This window comes from Taudactylus pleione, unplaced genomic scaffold (assembly GCF_031769625.1).
Source record: "Taudactylus pleione unplaced genomic scaffold, aTauple2 ptg000026l, whole genome shotgun sequence".
Lineage (NCBI taxonomy): Eukaryota > Metazoa > Chordata > Amphibia > Anura > Myobatrachidae > Taudactylus > Taudactylus pleione.
The window spans coordinates 41,013,376-41,032,259 of NW_028284428.1; the positions used below are offsets into that span (position 1 = coordinate 41,013,376).

Consider the following 18,884-nt stretch of genomic DNA (forward strand, 5'->3'; position numbering starts at 1 on the left):
ATATGTAATGCTATTTGCTTCAGTGACATCATCAAAGCCTGCCAGTAACATGAAGCAGCAGCATGGACATAACATATTTCTTTCATTGCAATACATTTAAAATATAAGAGTTGGTTGTGGAGGGAGGCCATCGGTGGATTAGGAACGTGGATTATGAAACCATCGGCTGGCATACATTAATGGTTTCATCCACCGATAGTCATTCCTGCTTTAATAATTGCCGGGCAGCAGGGCAATCACGAAGTGGGGACTACACGTTGGGGGAGGAGCTATGATCTGTGTCCCAACAAATGAGGGGAAAAATAACCATTGTGTTGCCCTGTGTCCTCAATGTTGGAGAACCATTGGATCTTCATTATCGATGGCAAAACCATTGACCATCGGTGGTTCACTATTGATGATTGTTAACCATTAATGGTTGATGGCCATCCCTAGTGGGAGGGGAAATGCAGGCAGGACAGAGGAAGTGAGATATGCAAGAGAGACATCTTGGGAGAGGATGCTTCATACTAAATAGAGGGTGGCAGAGGAAACACAGGAAGGACAATGGGAGCGATGCAAGTGATATGAATGGTAGAGAGAGGCAGATAAATATTCAGGTGAGGTAAGGCGATGCATTTCACATAATATGACAATTTTACCAATAATGCCCTGTTGTAAGAGATTATCACTATTATAGGCTTTGTTGCCCTCATGCTCACAGTAAGATTAGTCTAGCACTGCGCTGAGTAGGTACATACTGTATTGTGGAACACTATGAGGAACCATATCAGTGCAGCCAGAAGAATAAAGTGAAAAGTTGAAGAATTGAATTGTGCGTAGCTAAACGTTTATCACACTTTCACATATGCGCAAAAACAGGAAATTGAAAAGACACCTTACAGTTAAAGTGAATTGGGGATACGTGCCATGCAGTCACTTCAGATATTTGCAAGATCAATATACAGTAGTTAGAATGCACTTTGTGAGCATCCCGTCATCCATTTCTTAATATTTATTGGTGTATTTTGCATTCAAGGTTTGCAGAGTTTTATATGCAGAGTGTACATTAGTCCCTCTGCCCAGAAACTTACAGTCACAGTAAAAAGGCCGGCTAAGCTTTAATACTGACTAGCAAGAGGACTTGAGGACATACAGTATGGCCGTGATTGCTGCTGCTAGAGGCAGCAGGCCACAATACATTAATAATACATAAAATAACACAGCTATATAAAATGAACCATGCTTCTATGACACTTACAATATTTCCTAGAATGTACAGGTTGTCAGTCTCTGGCTGCCCTAAGTGTGACCAAGGACATGCTGACGTCTGGTATTTAAACCAGACATAACTATATTATGCTTGCTGACTTATAAATTCTCCTTCCCGGGAGAAGCCTGGGGAGGAGTAGCAATTCGGAGGAGTTGGCCAGCTCGCGAATGCCGGACATTTAAAATAGGGGCGGGGCTAAATTATGTTATTCTCATAGAAACACGTCATTAGGCCCCCCGCCCCCAACTTACGGACCCAACGTACGGACCCGCTGATCCCCAGTAAATTCTAATATTCTCCCCATTCTGCCCACTTCATTAGGAAGTGGGTAGAATGTGGGAGAAGTGACTACCCTTCCGGGGGTGCGGGGGTTACCTGCGACTTCCGGGAGAGTAGGCACGTATGAATTGTGGTGCAAAGTGAGACACTTCCTTGCTATATCGTTATTCCAATTATTAATAATGAGAGATCTCAAAGAAAAACTTTATTCTTTGCTAGAAAAACAATAACTTTACAATTACCACAATAATAAATAATCCATATGTAAAAATTAATTGCCCTTTGTTTTGGTGGCTACTTGCCAATCTGCTGCACACTATATATAGACTGTATATCATGTGTCCCACTACTGCTGTTGTGCGTATGTTTATGCCCATGATTATGTGTATATATGTATTTATTGTATTATATGTATTATTAAATCTCACCAGATGGGGTCGCCCATACTGCTATTTTTATGTTCCTATGGGCCTGATTCAGAGCCGTTCGCTATTTGCGGTCGTTCGTTCAAAAACAAGGGGTGGCTATTCAAATGATCCGTTCGCAAATTGCAGTCTGTTCACACCTCTAAGTCTGAATGAGCGAGCAAAACATACGCTCGTTTATTTGTTAAAAACGCCCCCTGGCCGCTCGCACCATACGTCATGTCCGCTATTTATTAGATTAATCGAGTACATCGACCAGCGTATGAACTGCTCGCTATTCTTGTGGTTGGTTTTTGCTACCACAATCTTGCGAGCAGTTCTGGCTATAAAATAACCCAGTGACGTGGTCAATGACGCTGCTGTATTAATTATGCACACCCATAAAACACCCGTTTTGACCTTTAAGCACGCCTGCGTTCGGATCTCCACTCCCCATTTTCAAGCACCTTCCTCTGTTACCACCCACATACGCCTCATTCTGTCACTCAAAATAGCAGGCATTCGCTATAGTGCGAGTACATGAATTTCGGCCGCACTGACTGGTTCGCGCATGCGTATAACGATCCGTACGCAAGCGCAGATGTGCGAACATCGCTCGGACCGAGCGTACTGCCGCTAGCGAGTGGCTCTGAATGAGGGCCTATGTTCTTTAGGTTATGTTTCTGTGTTCTTAGGAAAGCAAACTGAATCACTGTGACACAAGAGTAAAAAAACTATTTCGCAGCAGTGGTTGGAGGCAACTTGGTGGTAAATTTAATAAAGGTCGATTTAATTGATTAAAATTAATTCTAAATTGATCAACATCGATGTCTTTAAAGGGTGAAATTACACATTTACTATCAGACAATTTTTTATATCCATTTTTTAGTGATAATAAATGTATGTTTTTGCTCCTGAAACACAACATTGATGTTGATCAATTTAGCTAGGTTTTAATCTATTAAAATCGACCTTTAGTAATTTACCCCCTGGTCTGTGCAGAAAAAGAGTAATGATTCTGGTGTAGTGTCTCGTGCGTTTCTTTCACAACAACTATTTAATATTAAACGCTCTTTAAAATAAGCACATTGTTTTCTACATGACAGGCTCAGTCAGATGTAATTAGGTGCCCATACACGGTGCGATGCATCGTGTAGGGTGACTGCAGATCCGTCGGCAGACGGATTGAGCTGTGACCGCTGGCAATCGTGCGGCCCCCGCTAACCGCACGATATGCCGGCTCCTCCCTCCTCCATCTGAATGGGATCGTACATCGCATCTCAGATCAGATGGTTCTGCAGGAAGACCTGGGCATGCGATGTACGACCCCGCGGGAGCACGCAGCACGACATCAGGTACGATATCGTGCCCATACACAGCACGATATAGCACCTATATCGCGCCGATCCGTCAGATCGGCACGTATATCGTGCCGTGTTTGGGGGCCTATTGATCCGGTCAAAAAACTGACAGTCAGGATGCCAGCGCTTAGAATGTGGGCGCCAGAATCCCCACACCTGTCAGAATCCCGACGCCGGCATCCCACTGGTAAGTACTAGGGTTAGGGGGAGGGTTAGGGGCTAGTGTTAGGCATAGGGGGAGGGTTAGAGTTAGGCACTAAGTGGGGAGGGTTAGGTTTAGGGTGCGGGGAGGGGGAGGTTAGGTATAGGCACTAGGGGGGGATTAAGTTTAGGCACCAGGGAGGGAGGGTTAGGGTTAGGGAGAGGGGGGGGGTTAGGGTGCTGAGTGTCGGTATCCTAACCCTGTTGGGATGCTAGTGTCGGGATTCTGACTGCCAGGATCCAGAGCGCTGGCATCCCATACTCAACCCGTCATTGTTACAAGTACAATCCATTTAGAAGATTGACAGTCCCACACATCTCTGAAGTGGGCTAAACTCATTGCTGAAATTTCTAACAACATTAAATTGATATTAATTTACTCAACATCCATTTCAGGACAGTATTTTTTTCTTCCTTTGAAAGATTAACACTTCACATTTATTAGCATAATGCTAAATAGAATCAAGAATAGAAAATGTTTTGTATGCCAATTTCCTCTATCTTTTATCTTTATGAATCACACAACCACATAAAGACTTAATGTAGAGCAGTGCAGATCCATTCTTATTGATTCTATTTTTATTTTCACATTTACAAAGGATTCCATAAAGAAAAGTTCATAGTATTTAAATATATGAATGACAGCATGTGCCTCTACACCTGTATTCAAATGGGTTCTTAAATCAAGATGTTTAATAAAACCTCAGCTTTGGTAGTACTGGTGGCTAATAACTAATCACAAAGTATCTATGTGTAGCGGAAAATCATAATTGGACCAGCTGTAAAACACAATTTGTGTAAGCATACATAGATTTGTGCCAAAGTTCATGGACTGGCAGAGAAAGAATCTGGTGTTTGTGGAGGAGTAGAAATTTCTTTAGGCTGAGTGGACCAGTTGGGTAGGCTGATGGGTCACCTTGAAAGACATGGAGTTGGCAAACCATGCAGAAACAAGAAATCCCTTTGTGGAGAGAGAATACTGAAATGAGACAAAGGGCTGGAGAGTGCACGTTTTGGGGGCATCTCTTTCTGTGCATTCCGCCAGTTGCACTATGCTAGAGGAGTTAAAGTTTGCACCAGATCAGAGGTGGTGGTTCTTGGGACCATATTCAATTAGAGACGAAAAGCCTTTTTCGCCTGTTTTTTTTGTGAAAATTTCGCCCCAAAAAAATTTGCCAAATTCAATTGCAGGACGATTTTGCCTAAGCGAAAACTCGATGCATCGAATTCTCCAAAAAAGATTCTCCAATCAATAGGAGGTGAAAATAAGTGCAAAATCTTTATTTTGGGGTGCAAATGTGGGGAAATGACTCAGAACCCTTGGGACAGCCCCCCAAAGGACACATCTGCCAAAAAAAACACAAAAACCTAAGAACACCCCAAAAAAGACATGCCATTTTTGGGGTGAAAATTTAAAAAGTGGGGGGATAAACATAAAAATTAGCTAAATAGACTTCTTGGGGGTCCCCACGTATGGGTCAGGTGTTTTTGGGATTGCAGGTGCATGCAGCAGGTGGATTTTTCATGTTTTTAAAAAGTTCACTTTAGAGACATAGGGCCTGATTCAGACCCACTCGCGAGCGGCTGTCCACTCGCAAGTGGATCGATGTTCTGGACTGAGCATGCGCACGATGGAGGGAGCTCCGTCGTGCGCATGCGCCAGACGCGACGTGCGAAGGAAAGTCCTTCGCTCGTTGTGTCTGATCAAAGGGGGCGTGCTGTCGATGTTGATTGACAGCACGCCCCCTTTGGTAGGCGTGCCGGGGGCGTGCCTCCCTGACGGGGGCGTTCCCACGGGAACGCCTCCCGTCAGAAGCCGGCCCACTGACATCACTAGTGATGTCAGTGGGAGTGATTTTGGCTCTGATAGAGCCAAAATCACTCCGGAGCTTGCGGTTGAAAACCTCAACCGCAGGCTCCGGCTCGCAGTTTCCATGGTCGCGATGGTCACGACCATCGCGGCCATCAAAATGCACGCTCGTATAGCCTGTGGGTGGTGACCCACAGCTATACGAGCGTCCAGGAGGACGCTCCATTTTCATGGAGGCCGGCCCTCATTCAGAGCGTGCGCTCTGCTCAGAGCGTACGGCTCTGAATGAGGGCCATAATTTGATGGGAATACTTATTTTCACCAAAAAATACAGCTTAATGCCAATCTTCACCACTTTTACAAAGACGCTAATAGCAAGCAATTTACACAACTTAAGTACCCAAAATAGTCTTATTAGGGCTATTAGTACACATCTATATTGATTCCCTATGTTAATGTATCTTTTTCTGGGGTACAGACTGATTTCCCCAATTCTTTCAATACTTTTCGCCTGTCCGCATTCGCCTATTTCCGTTTTCGCCTGTTTTGCAATTGAATTAGGCGAAAAAGCGGAGACGTGCATGGAATAAATTCGCCTCTGAAACAGGTGAATGAAGCGAAATGTCGGACAGGCGAAAACTTTGCCTCTAATTGAATTCCCCTCTTAGTCTCATCCTGTACTTTTAATGGCACCTGCTTCGCGGTGCCAGCAGAGACAAGCATGTCAAGGACCACTCCCAGGGGCAGATGTGTCAAACCTTGGAGAGAGAGAAAGTACCAACCAATCAGTTCTAACTGCCATTTTTCAAATACAGCCTGTAACATCACAGTAAAGGTGGGTACACACGGAACGATTTTTGGAACGATTTGTCGTTCAGTTTCTGAGGTATAACGAAAACTACAAATGCACGCTCCCGTTTGTAGTTTGCAGTTTTCGTTCATCGTCCGCACTTTCTGTCCAACCTGACAATAATGTCAGGCACTGAAAGAAATAATTATTGATTGCGTTCAGTGTTGTGCTCAGTGTTGTTAACAACACTGAGCACACCCCTGCCAGGGACACACAGGACAATTTTCATTCGGGGAGAAAATTGGCCCGTGTGTACGCACCTTTACAAGCTGGTTGGTTGGTACTTTATCTCTCTCCACTTTATTTCTCTCCAAGGTTTGATACATCACCCCCCCAGGCATGTATTAAAAAGCTTTACACATGCAGTGAGAAAATATGGAAATGTCACCGCTACCTGGATTTGTATTGAGACGTCAAAACGGCAGCTTCGCAAATTCAAGTGACTGCGTACAAAGATGCAGCATCAGTCGCAGATCAGTTAGTTGGCCTTCTAAATAACCCTGTGCTCGTGCAGAATAGCAGTAGAAACGAAGACACGGGAACTGACTGCGCACAGATCACAGTCGCAGACTAAGACATACATCAATTCCCTTTGGAAATAAATATTCACTGCTACCGACAACAGAAATGAAACTTGAAGCATGCGCAGTGCGACTCAGACTTATGCGCAGATCACCAATAATTTTTCAGTTGCATAAACATCAACATTGTGTCCATGTCTGAATCATTGGCCCTGCTGCTGCTGCCAATGATTCCTGATCTGTCTTCCTAGATTCTCTGCATTGGACCTGAGCCTTCGGACGTGATTTTTTGGGTTTTGTTCTGTCCTAAGGGTCTGCTCCTTCTGACCTTAGCCTTGTATTAGTTTATTATTTATTATTATTTATTACCAGTTATTTATATAGCGCACACATATTCCGCAGCGCTGTACACAGAGAATATTTTATTTCCTTTTGCCTGTATTTTAACATGTATTTATGTTCCTCCTATTTTCCTCCTATGTACTCTTTTTCAGTTGTTATTGTCTATTCTAAATCTTTTGTTTTTACAATATCCTTTGGTTACCATTAATGTAGCTCATGCCCCAGGCACCTGCACCAGGGCCAGGGCACAGTCCAGCTTCAAAAAAAATCTGCTGAGGAGGACTAGAGCTGCCAAGTACTAGGACCAAGCAGCGCGTGACCTCCAACATGTGCCTTCTATGCTTGCGTTGGTCACCATTGGGTCTTTCCTCCACGCCACACCACTGGGGAAGAGGAGTTGCATGCAGAAGGTAAGTTGGAGTAGGCCCTGATTCTTGATGGTGAGAGGGAGAGGGCTGATTCTTGATGGTGCAGGCAGGATGTCTGAGTGACATAGGGCAGGATAGACCTGAGTGACATGAGGCAGGAAAGGCATGAGTGACAGGGGGCAGGAGAGGCCTGAGTGACAAAGGGCAGGAGAGACCAGAGTGATGGGGCAGGAGAGGCTGGAGTGATAGGGCTGGAGAGGCTGGAGTGACAGGGGCAGAAGGGCTCTAGTGATGTGGCAGGAGGCTGGAGTGACAGGGGAGGAGGTTGGAAAGACAAAAGGCTGGACTGACAGGGAGCAGAATTCTGGAGTGATGGGGGAAACTATGTTGGAGTGAAGGGCTAGGAGACTGGAGTGACAGGGCAGGAGGCTGGAGTGACGGGGAAGGATGCTGGAGTGATGGGGCTGGAGGCTGTAGAGACACATGGAGCAGAAGGCTGGAGAAATTAGGCAGGAGGCTGGAGAGATACGGGGCAGGAGATGACACGGGGTACGATGGGCACTAGGTTTGCCCCGAGCTCCGCCAACTAATACATGGGGGCCTTTGAGGAAATATATGTGTGGGGTGGCGACTTCAGGGCGAACCTGGTGTTCTATGGTCGGTTTATAGATGACCTTATTTTCATTCGAGATGGGGACACGACGATGGGAAATCGATTCACAGATTATTTGAACACGAATTATATGAATTTAAAGTTCACTGCACAATTTAGCATAACGCCTATTAATTTTCTTGATGCGGCCCTCTCTGTGAGTGATAGTTCAATCATTTCCACTGTTTATATTAAACCAGTGGATTGTAGTTCATATTTACACTTTTCCAGTGGACATTATCGTCCATGGATCAAAAATATTCCTATGTCAAATGGGAAGAATACGTAGGAATTGTATGAGGAATGAGGATTTTAACCATTATGCTAATCTAATGGAAGATCAATTTGTTGAGAAAAAGTTTCCACTTAAAATTATTAAAGAGGCAAGAGAGTTTGCCACTAGGAGACACTTACAAATAGAGATGGCTCATGGGGACTCAGCCATCCCAAAGAAGGGGAAGATAGTCAAGTTGTTGATTTGGAACCCAGGATAATAAATGTTGAGGATACATCCTCTAGTATTGGAAAATAATTTTCGCTCCCATTTGTTACAAAATTTAATAATAAGTCGAGGAACATTAAGTCTATTATATAGCGTTCCCGCTGGGCTGTTTTAGCGGGGCGCGGCACCCTGCCCTCCTTCTGGAGGGCAAAAAGCACCCTGCCCTCACAGCCTGCGGGTGCCGTCCTCACCCGTGTGGGACGCAGTGTCCCGCGGGTGGAGAAACGTTCTCCCTTTCTGCAGCGCTTGGGGGCTGCCCGGCATGTCCGTAAGTGCCGGGCATGCCCCCAAGTATAACGAAAAGGGGACGCATCTTATAGACACGCCCCCTTTTCATGACCACACCCCCTTTTCGGGTGCGCGCGCGCCTTCAGCGCTCGCACAAGATTGCCCTCTCTAGCTCCGACGTCCTGCCTGCCGCTGGAGCTAGAGTGAACACTATTATAAATAAAAATAATTTGATTTTAAAACAGGATCCAATATTATCTCAATTTTTGTAACCTAAACTAAAAATAATATTTAAGAAAAATACTAATTTTAAAAATCTACTTACACCTAGTGTTCCAAAGGAACAAATGAGAGTGGAAACAACAACACATGGTTACCTATGAAACCCTCTCTAAAAGAGAGATTCAGGGAACATAGACTGAATATATCCAAAAAAAAGTCCCCATCATCGTGTCCCAAGACACTTTTTGGATAAACATGGTAGTGATCCAAAATATTTGATCCTTTATGGCATTGAGATGATAGAAGTAAGATCGAGAGGCGGGGACAGATACAGTCTAAATGGATTTTTCGCCTCCAAACTTTGAGTCCAGATGGGCTCAACAAAGCATTGGAATTTATAGATTAATGAGACCCGGAGTTCCTGTGCATGTGTGTGACTGCCGACCGTAGTGCAGGCAGATGAGTATTTACTGTCCGGTCAACTCGCGTGCTTGGACTGTGCTCTGCAGTGGCACTTTACCACACAGCCTAATATACAAGCCTATCCCGGTCCTTTCAATGTTCATATCACCTCAACCTTCATACTATTCCCCCCCCCTTTCCCCCCCTCCTCCCCTCCTTCCATACACCCCCTCTCTCCTAACTCCTGTAACTCTGATTCTACCCTTCACAAGTTATTACTTATTCTAGTTAGATATTGTTTAGACCCTTTATCTAATAACTATCGGTAGGATGGAGATTTAACTTAAGATGGAAATACTAAAAATGTAATGAAATTAAAAATAAAATTATGAAAATTAAATTATGAAGTAATAGTAAAATTAAATTAAAAAATAAAAATATATGCATGTACTCTTAGACTTTCTATTCTTAGAAAATGATATGTAATATTCCCCTTGGTTGGAATATACATATTCTTATATTTTAAGTGAACTCCATATTATGATTTTTTGTAATACATATGTATTGTTTGTAGATTTTATATATTATATATAATTTGATATATAGCAAAATCAGCAGACGGCAATCAGGGTGTCTTACATGAACAAATATACAGACCCGCAATGTTGCATCAACGTTTCAGAACTTTAAAGTTTATCATATCCTGACAAAATAATTCATTAAAGTTCTGAAACGTTGATGCAACATTGCGGGTCTGTATATTTGTTCATGTAAGACGCCCTGAGTGCCGCCTGCTGATATTGCTACATATTTGTCCCTCACATCTCTGAGAGGTAAAGAGGAGGGCACCGGATGTAGCAGTTTCTTTTGGTAATACAGGAGTGAAAGACGATTTTGTATAATTATATTAAATATATATATATATATATATATATATATATTTTTTATATGGGTTTTATTATTAAGACATCAGATATCATATATATTGATATTTTTATACTACTGGGTTTATCTTATATATTTTAATTGATTATGTGTATATTTTTTAGTTATGGGTGTCTGTATATATGTGCACCTGATGTATGTATGTACTTATTTGTGTGTGTGAATGGAAAATGTGTGTATGTGTACTTATGCTCTCTAAATAATAACAAGATTATTGCAATCGTTCCATATAGACTAACTATACAAAGGAACTGCCTGGAGTCTAATGCTGGTATTGAGATTGAAGTAATTAAAATTTATCTATCAGGTGGAATGTATCCAATGAAATGATTCTTTATGCTACTTAATTACACAGGAAATAGAGGGACATAGCTTAAAAAAGTCTACAGAGTTGACGAAACGTGTCGCTGTCCCTGTCTATGACCATTGTGGAGCTGGTGGATTCGTACAGCACTATCCTGAGTGTGTATTTGGATGAGGAAAACCTATTGCCACTAATACTCCAGCCACCGTTGCCGTAAATTATGCTGCGGCTGATGTTGAACTGAACAGGGGCCTGTACACGCTGTTGGTGCCCTGTGTTTATGTACTTTGATATGGTCGGACACCAGACGGAGAGTGCACTCCTACTATAAGCAGCACTGGGAGCTGCATTCACAACCGCACTTAAAGACTTTATCTGGTGCGATTAGAGAGTTAATCACCGTGGAGGAAATACCATCAGCCCAGACCTTATCCCCACAGTACGGAACATAACCGGCTGGAGTACGTGAGTAGATCTGTGAAGCTGTTGGGGAACACCCCGGACTTCACTGTCTCATACAGCCTGAATTGATGCTAATAAAGGCAGCTCGATTTCATTTCTTCACAGCTAAGTAAAAAAGACTGTATACAACAGTTACAATACAATTTACCAAGCTGAGATATTGCTACTGAGATCACCTTTTGCAGAATAGACATTTACAATATTTGGATAACTGCTTCCTGGGACTTTGTTTTGCAATTTACATCAGATCTGAGATTAAAGAACACTCCCAGTCTGATATTTATGGGATCATTTACTATATAATGTGATTTATATGTAGTAATTAAGTCCATTTGATTTTAGAGGTATATATGTATTAATGTGTCTTTTGTATGTGAAATTTAAACCTTTTATGTTCTATTAATTAGACTAAGATCAAGTGTAACCAGTGCTGCATTTTTGTTATTAATTTCTCTGATTCAGTTAGATACATTCTTGATGTTTGTTACTTTTGTGATTTATTGTGGGGCAGCAAATCCCCTGGAATTGCATGCTGCAGGTGCACTCAATTATTGACTGAATTTAGTTGTCTAGCGCAGACCTCTCTTTTCTCTTATTTGTGTTGACACAGGGTACGAGTCTGATTGAACCTCTGTTGTACAATAGTGACATTGGTTATATTCCTACACAGGCATATTCCTGACCATGTGACATTCTACATCAGGGGTGGGGAACCTTATTTCTGTTGAGGGCCATTTTGATATATATAACGTTATTCACGTGCCCGGTGCAGGCCTCGCCTCTCCGTGTGATGTCACACGGAGGCTGGGCCACAATCGCTGATGATTACAGCAGTTCCCGGGGCTTCCTGAGGATGCTCCGGGGAGCTGTAAGGGCAGTGGTGTGACCATCTGAAGCGTCCTCAGACGCTCCAGATGACACTGCTGCATAGATTCTGGCTGCAGGGTACCATTCTTGGCACCCTGCTAGCCAGATGAGGCTAGCAGAAAAAAGCTCAGAAGGCCAGATCAAATGATTCCGAGGGCCTTATACGGCCCTGGGCCTTAGGTTCCCCATCCCTGTACTATTGAATACTGATAACCAACTGGAGACTCTGTCTGTCCATGGTGGATACATTTGTTTAGAGGTTCCCTGTTGCAGAGAAACCACCAATTAGGTATGGTGTATTTTTATTTGGTACACAAAAAACAGTATAGTTATTTTTTAAGGAGTGGGGGCAAAGGGAATTTTTGCCCTCAGCTCTACTTCTTCTTCAACCAGCCCTGGTTACCACCCATCTGGGATTGTTCTGGATCAGAGTTTCCCAAACTCTGCCATTACAGTCCAGGTTTTAAGGATATCCATGACTGAGAACATGTGACTTAATTAGTACCTCAGTCAATTTGATTTCACTTTCTGGACTCAAGCATGGTTATCCTTAAAAGTTGGACTGTAATGGCAGAGTTTGGGAAACTCTTCTGGAGGGTTAGCAATCCCAGACGCCAGACTCCTCTGCTCCAAACCGCCTCCTCCTAGTTCCGACCCACCTCCCTCTGACTTCATCCCTCCTCCCTTCTGCTCAGTCCCAAGTCCCATCTCTCCCTGGCTCTGTTCCTCCTCAAAGCTGAGGTCTGTCAGTCGGCTGATCTTCTGTATGCAGCCGCAACTGCATACAGGAGATCCTGGCTGCATATCAGAGATCAGATGTCTGACAGAACTCAGCTTTGCAGTGAGTCAACAACTTTTTACCATGCTTAGGCCTGACTAATACCAATAATGCTGAACAATTATTATTGTTGGTAATTCCTGGCACACTGGGGACAGCCATAGCACGCACCTGCTCTGGGCACCTTGGCTGCACGCTACACCACTGATGAAATGACACAGTTTATCGTTGGTTAGTTTATACGTGAAATGTTTATGATTTATGGCTAGCCTTGCTGGATTTACCCCCATTGATTCCTTTAAACTTTTGTAATCTCATTGCCCACTAGAGCTCCAGTCCCAGTGCTTTATGACATACCTGAATCATAGAGGTATTGCAACATTATGCAGCCCAGCATATTTAATTAAATACTTTGTTTCTCTTAGAAATGTATAAAATATAGTGAAAGCAAAAAGTTAAATGATGTTCACATGCATGGGGGTATCTGTGTGCTAAGCTCTTCATCTTTATCACAAGCGGTGTGTCAAAGCTGGATAATTGGCTGAGACAAGATCAGTTTAAAATTGAAGTGTGCGCGACGCCATCTTGCGAATGGCAGCTAGACTCCATTTTAGAAACAAGAATCTGCAAGATGCCATTTTGCGACCAGCGTCACCTTAAGTTACAAATCACGAGCTAAGAACAGATGGCAATGTTTTTGATAATCTAAATAGAATAGACAATGCACCAGAAACTGTGAGTGTTTTACATACAAATTGGGAATCCCTGTTGGCAATTGTAATATAATCCAGGCATTGATCTACACAATTGGATTTGTCTGAATCCAAACAGGTTTTAGTTTCATACCCAGACAGAATGGTTTATTTTCACAGCTGGAGGTCACATTTGCATTGCAGTCTGAAACTGTGCGTGAGGAATGATATGTGCGTGTATGTATGTATGTATATATATATATATATATATATATATAATATGTTAAGTCCATCACCATCATAGATGGAATCTCATGCATAAACACCGCACATTACGCACAATTGAGCTGCTAACATGACGCCCAGTAGCGAATGCACAATTATTAGCATCATGCAATTGCATCTTTCACCATTTCACATACACACATTATGCTAAAGACCCTGAATGAAAATACCGTTTAGTAGCTAAATGCGCACACATCTGTCCCCAGTTAACTAGCGTCTTCATATCACACCCCGAATACTCACACATTACATATTCACACATAAGGTTTAATAAGCTTTAAAGTATATGATTTAAGTTGGTTCAGTTAGTTTAAATGCTGAGAAATAAAGATATTTGATAACTAAAGTTTTATACATGCTAAACAAGTCATGTTTGGTTTCGTACTGATGCATACTCTTTTTACAGTATTCCGGTGTTATCGGTGGGGAGGTCGCATCATGCATTCTCGAGTTATGGATCGCAGAGGCTACAAGCAACAAAATGTATATTTCATGAACAACTGTTAGGATGTTACAGGGGACGGGAAGGGAAAGACACCCAGCTGTTAGAGGAGAGTTTATTTGAACCAGCCTGTTAAATGCTTTGTAACAGATGCTTCTCCCCTGGGAACCAATGACATCAGCAGCAAACTTCTCTATTGTCCTGTCTATTCTGGGGGGGTATAAATATGTGTGCTCAAACACTGGGTCTTTAGTCTTCTTGCTGAATGCTGACTGAGGGGTTTCTTGCTGATGCCTAACATCTGGTACCGTAAGCGCTGCGTATGTATACTGTACTTGGGTCTGTATAATTCCTTTGCGCCTAAATTGTGTCTGGATCAATTGCGTGTAACTGACTGTACTTTTACTTGAATAATACTTGTGCTTTGGAACGACAGATTCCAGTTCTAAATCTTTATTTACTGTATGACTGCGTACGCAAATTAGCGTCATCCTTAGAAGGTATAGGCAGGATATTAGAAGGTATTGGAAGGTGTGTATAGAGGTTAAATTTTAATATCATCAGGTGAGCAGTGTCTAAAGAGGCTGAATTATTATGCTACTCATATTCTTACAAAGGGCCTAATTCAGAGAATACGTAAATTTAATATTTTTGTGTATTGAAAATGTTTGCAGATATGCGCAGGTGACGTACTGCAATGTGCAGATCTGTTTCTGCGACGTCAGTTGCATTTCCCCAAAGTAGCAGCATGATTGACATGCTGCTGCTATTTGAGGGGCAGCAATAGGAAGCATTCCAGAAAACGGGGGGCATGTTGGCCCTATTTTCTGGGTGTGCCGATGTCAGGGGCTGCATCCTTGGATACAGCTTCACTGGCCCTGGCAGCAGGATTTTGCCGGACATTCTGAGTAATTTGAGGGTACTCATATGTCCGATGTGTTGGAATATGGAGTGTGCTACTTTGCTTCACTCCATGAAGCATCTTCCTTTACCAAGATGGCTACCAATACTTTGTCTGTGCATTCACAGCGCCATCTTTTCATTATGTTTGAGCATAAATTACTGTGTACCACTTATGTCCACGGTGGACCCTCCAATAACCTGTTGTCAGTGCCTACAGACATGACCGGATGGTCTGCTGTATGCTCCGCTCCATCTCCACTATCCATCTGTGTATCCATGAGTATGGCTGAATTATATCTGTGCACTACAAATAAACCAAAACACTTGGTTAAGTCTATCCAGCTGGTGTGCTCCAATAGTTATTTCCACTGGTATCTACTATTCATCACTTGTGTACACCACACAATAGTACACACATATCAAAAACCTATAAAACAAATACAAAAGTCAATGTCAGGTGTGGCCCAATCAAAACCAAAGCCTTATTGTTTTAAAGAGAATTCACGGAAAACAAATGAAAATCACTGGTGTCAATCCAAGCTTTTGGATCTCAAGCAATATTGCAGTGTCCAGGTGTGTAAATTTTAGAATCCAGAAGAAGCAGTAAAGCAGCTCCAGGAAAGGTTAGCTCTGGTATGCAGTCGGGAAACCAGCGGACCTAACCCCGACAGCCGGCTTCCCGACTGCTTTATCCCGGTGAGGGTTAAATGACAGGCATCTAAATCTAGACACCCGGCATCCCGATCGAAGTAATGCCGGGTGCTGAACGCGGACAGCCGCGAGGGGAGGGTTAGGTTTAGGGCTCCTGGGGGGTGACTTAGGGTTAGGCACCCCCGGGAGGTTAGGGTTAAGCTAGGGGGAGAAAGGGTAAGGGTTAAGCACCCCCCGGGGGACTTAGGTTAAGGCGGCGGGGAAGGGGGGGTTAGGTTTAGGCACTTAGAGGGGGGATTAGGGTTAGGCCCTGGGGGGGAAGGTTAGGTTAGATTAGGCACCCCTAAGGAGGGTTAGGGTTAGGCACCCCTAAGGAGGGTTAGGGAAGGAATTAGGTTAGTGAATACTTACCTTAGGGACGATCAGGATTTTCACCCATGTCGGGCAGCCGCTGTCGGGATTCCACCGGCGGTAAATCAAACCGATTCTGTTAGCTCTAGTTGCTTTAAGCAGTCACCTAGCAACCAGTCAGGTGTGCAGAGCAGGAGTCATTGTGCCGTTCGGTGTTCTAAATTTTGATTGATGCAGCTAAGTTTGCAGGCTTCTTGACCTGTGATGATTGACTGTACAGCCTTTTTAGAGATTTCCCTCTGACACTGTCAGTCCTGGCATTTATATGGATATCTGCTCTATGCTGCTTTATGGAGTTTGCTTATTTGTGCTTTTTGGAAGATCTATCAGCATCTCTCCAGAGTGCAATCTGGGATATTCAGAAGATCTGCCCAGTGTCTCTTTACTGTGTAATTTATCTGTGCTATTTGGAAGATCTATTAGCATTTCTTCACAGTGCAATCAACCTGTGTTATTCTACAGATATGCAATGTATCTCTTTATTGTGTGCTTTTTGGAAGGTCTGGCAAACATTTATCTACAGTGTAATTTTCTATGCTATGCAGAAAACCTGCTACCTGCCAGCATATCGCTACTGTGCAAATTACTTGTGCTACTTGGAAGATCTGTTCAGCATTTTTCTACTGTGTAAATTACCTGTTCTATTTTGAAGATCTGGCCAACATTTATCTACAGTGTAATTAACTGTGCTATGCAGAAGAGCAGCTACCTACCAACATTTCTCTCCTGTGTAAACTTGTGCTAATTGGGAGATCTGTTCAGCATTTCTACTGTGTAAATTACCTGTTATGTTTGGAAGAGCTAGGCAGCATTAATCTACAGTGCAATTATCTATGCTATTCAGAAAACATGCTAGCATATTCTTCAATGTAATTACCAGAGCTATTCTGAGGATTTGTTTTCTATATATAGTTTTGGTATTATATAGTTATTCCTATTTAGGTGGCATATTTAGCTAGTGCATTAAGTTCCTGGTGCCCTCTAGTTTAATAGTACAATTAGCTATTGCTTTTAGTTTCTTATGCCATTTAGTCATGTTTGAAGTGTCCTGTTCCCTTTAAATATATGCATCTGTGACCTTAAGCCTGCACCTGGTGGCAGCCAAGTACCAGTGACTGATAGTAGTTCCAGGACATGGGCTTGGTATAGGTGAAGTACTCAGCAAGTTAGTTCTGCAGGCTTAGGATCACGGAATAGCTGCTATGGATTTAGGGGCACATTTATCACAATTTGCATTTTTAATGTGGTTGTGATCAATATTTTTTGCTTAAATTCACAACGTGAAAATTTAAATTTTCACGCACATTTACCAATGTTTTTTCCATGAAATGGGCTCTGATCAGAACTCATCTTGCAAAGAGCTGGTACAGTGTGATGCTTCCTGGTACTGTTCCCCTGCAGCCATCAACCGGTGTAGGCGTTACTGGGGGACGACTGAGAGGAATGCGGAGAATCACATACAAACGATTATAATCAGAATTAAACAAAGTTTTCTATGGAGCCATAGACTGGTTCCACTGATTGATATGTTTAACACATCTGCTATAATTTCCCATATAGCGATGTGCAGGGATATGGTATATATTTAGCGCAATCTTAAGGCTTGTTTAGCAGGATCCTTCTAAGGAAATTATCTAGAGAGATATGTTGTCTTTTCACCCCTTATGCATTTATAATTGGAACCAGCACACCCCTCATTATCAGCCAAGCACCTGACCACCATTCTATGGAGAACTATTCTTGCCATTCAAACCCAGAAGGAGGAGTGATCTCTAATCTGTGCAGAGCCCACAGTGCAGTGTGGAATGTGCACTGACACAGCGGCGCTGCGCGACAGAGCTCCTGTGAACCACCTCACTGATTGGTGCTGCATATTTTGCTGCTGAAGTGGAGGAAAAGTGTATACTTTCACAGGGTGAGAAACACTAACAGCCCTGTATGTGAAATTATTTGTATATATGGACTAGACACAGGGCCTGATTTAGAGCCGAACGCTCTGACCAGAGCGCTCACTCTGAATCAGGGCCCTCCTCCATGAAAATGGAGCGTCCTCCTGGACGCTCACATAGCTGTGGGTGACCACCCACAGCTTATGCGAGCGTCCATGATGATGGTCGCGATGATCAAGACCATCGCGACCATCGGGCTTGCGACGGAGACCCTGCGGTAGGGTCTCGCTGCCGCAAGCCCAGGAGTGATTTTGGCTCTATCAGAGCCAAAATCACTCCCACTGACATCACTAGTGATGTCAGTGGGGCCGGCTTCAGATGGTAGGCATTCCCATGGCATCCGTCTGGCAGCCATGCCCCCGGCACACCCACCAAAGGGGGCGTGCTGTCAATCAACATCGACAGCACGCCCCCTTTGGTGCGAGACCCGGAGCGACGGAGAGCCCGTCGCTATCCGGGTCTCGTGCATGCGCACAACGGAGCTCCCTCCGTCATGCGCATGCGCAGTGGGGCAACATCGACCCGCTTGCGAGCGTCCTGCGCTCGCGAGCGGGTCTGAATGACCCCCACAGTGGTCCTGATTCAGAGGTGCACGCTATTTGCATGCGCTCGCTCTGAATCAGGGTGTTTTGTTTTTATTTAGTGTCGGCATCCAGGCTGCTCGCATAGCTGTGGGTGACCACCCACAGCTTTTGCGAGTGGCCTGGCGATGGTTGCGATTATCGCGACCATCGGGCTTACAAGGAGATCCTGTGGTAGGGTCTCAGGTCTCGCAAGCCCGAGTGGACTTTCTGCTCTAAT

At 43.5% G+C, this 18,884-nt stretch overlaps 1 protein-coding gene across 1 annotated transcript in view; it reads right to left on the reverse strand.

Moving 5' to 3' along the window:
• Positions 1 to 18,884, reverse strand: part of LOC148539325 (uncharacterized) — a 153,964-nt gene that overhangs the window by 125,470 nt on the left and 9,610 nt on the right. The gene's annotated exons all lie outside the window — the stretch shown is intronic.